Below are 2383 nucleotides of genomic sequence, written 5' to 3' on the forward strand. Positions count from 1 at the left end.
CAGTTTCACCTTTCACTTTCTTGCATTGGAGAAGGAAGTGGCAACCCACTCCAGTATTCTTGCCTGGAGAATCCCAGGGATGGGGGAGCCTGGTGGGCTGCCGTCTATGGGGTCACACAGAGTCGTGCACGACTGAAGTGACTTAGCAGCAGCAGCAGCACCACCAGGGAAGTCCTGTTTTTGTATTCCCATACAGCACTACCCCTTGAAGCTCTTATTACCGTACATAATAATAGGACGTTATTCAGTGTAGGTGGAAAGGTTGTGTATTTCAGAATCTCCCTCCCAAAAAAGAAAAGGTGTAAGACTGGACTCCCTGCCAAGTGGCTTAGTGGGATTATCTCTTATATTGTACAGAGTCTTTGTTTCCTTAGGGAAGGTAGAACTTAAGACATTAATTCAAACAGTGACATTAAAAAAAGAGTGACTGGATCCTGTTCTGATACTAATGCCTGTGATTAGGAAGATTTAGGGGCTGTCTAGAATTGGTAATGTGAGGTCTGATTTTTGTTAGTCTCCCTAAACTCAGGGCAACCTGTCAACCTTCATGCATGATTGCAGAATAATCGGGATTAGATGATGCATTTGCAGGTGGACCTCTGGTTCTGCAAAATCCCAGCTTCCTGTTCAGCTGGATCCACCCAGGCCTGAGGCAAGTGGGACCTCTCAGATGGTACTGATTCTTGGCTCTGCTGAGTCTGGGAGGTTTATATGAAGCTCCTTTCCTTCAGTTTAAAGAGACTGGTCCCTCTTGCCTTCTTTTCCTTTAATTTTTTCTCCCAGGCTGTGAACTTACACACACACATACACACATAGACACTTCCACCCACCCAGAGTACAGGTGACTTTTTAAAAAGTCTAAGGAGATTGAAATCAAGACTGATGAGCAAAGCAGGTATTAGATAGCAGAGGGCTCCTGTGTGTTGATTGACCCAAGGCTGCTTTTTAGAGGCAGGTAAACTGGCCCTTCCTGTGCCATCTTCCTTGGGGTGCCCCTTCAGATTATGTTGTGTTTCCTCCCCCACCCCCACCCTCTTCTTTAGCAAGAGATGTTCTACTTTCAGGGCAGTTCAAGATTCAAATTGATCTTGGAATCCAATATGTAGGGAAAGGGAGTAACCTCTGTATTTGGAGAGTTTACTAAAAACTGGCTCCCCTTATCAGAAGTTGACCATCAGGAAGTCAGGATGGAGTCCGTGAGTTAGTGGATGATGGAAATATTCGGGATCCAGGATGGTGTATCTGGTAACACTTTGGTCTCCTAGGCTGAGGTTGATGGGAGAGCCACTCCCTCCAGAGCATAGCAGCTGGCAGAACAGAGATTCTGCCCCTGCTGCCCCTGCTTCAGGGACAGTGCCCGCCCGCCAGAGGCCACAGCTCCCCACTGCTCTGTGTCCTGGGCCATCTGAAGGGAAGCCTGCGCCATCACCAACATCCTGGCCCTTCTGTCCAGTAGGTGCCCTTTGGCAACCAGCAGCAGTGGATTATCTAGACTAATCTCTGCTGCCTCATGTCAGGTAGTTGGAAGGATTCAACTCGAGGATTCCACCAGACTGACTAGCTAGTCTTCCTCTGAAATGTCCGTGGGAGAATGGACAGCAAACTTCCTAGGTCCCTGTTTGTTTTTAATTGAGGTATTTGTTTATTAAGTACATAATTGAAGGATTGATTTTAATTGAAGTATTTGTTTTTAATTGAAGTGTTTATTTATAAGCTCCTAGTTTCTTCCTTTTTATTTAGTTGTATTAGTTTTAGGTGTGCAGCAAAGTGATTCAGTTATACATACATATATATCTATGTATTTTTTCAGATTCTTTTTCCTCATAGGTTATTACAAAATATTGACTATAGTTTCCTGTGCTAAAACGTTAGGTCTTTGCTGGTAATGTATTTTATATGTAGTACTGTGTATATGTTGGGCTTCCCTGGTGGTTCACATGGTAAAGAATCAGTCTGAAATGTGGGAGACCTGGGTTTGATCCCTGGGTTGGGAAGATCCCCTGGAGGAGGGCATGGCAACCCTGGAGAATCCCCATGGACAGAGTAGCCTGGCGTGCTACAGTCCATGGGGTCACAAAGAGTTGGCCCTTCTCCAGGGGATCTTGCTGACCCAGGGATCGAACCTGTGTCTCCTGTAGCTCCTGCATTGCAGGCAGATTCTTTGAGGCTGAGCCACCAGGGTAGTAAGAGCACTGCTGCTGCTGCTGCTGCTGCTGCTGCTGCTGCTGCTGCTGCTGCTGCTGCTGCTGCTGCTGCTGCTGCTGCTGCTGCTGCTGCTGCTGCTGCTGCTGCTGCTGCTGCTAAGCCGTTTCAGTCGTGCACAGTAAGCGGTAATTACGGTCTGGGGGCGGGGCCAACGCCCGGGAGGGGAGGGCTCTGCCAC

This window comes from Bos taurus, chromosome 11, assembly GCF_002263795.3.
Source record: "Bos taurus isolate L1 Dominette 01449 registration number 42190680 breed Hereford chromosome 11, ARS-UCD2.0, whole genome shotgun sequence".
Classification (NCBI taxonomy): Eukaryota; Metazoa; Chordata; class Mammalia; order Artiodactyla; family Bovidae; genus Bos; species Bos taurus.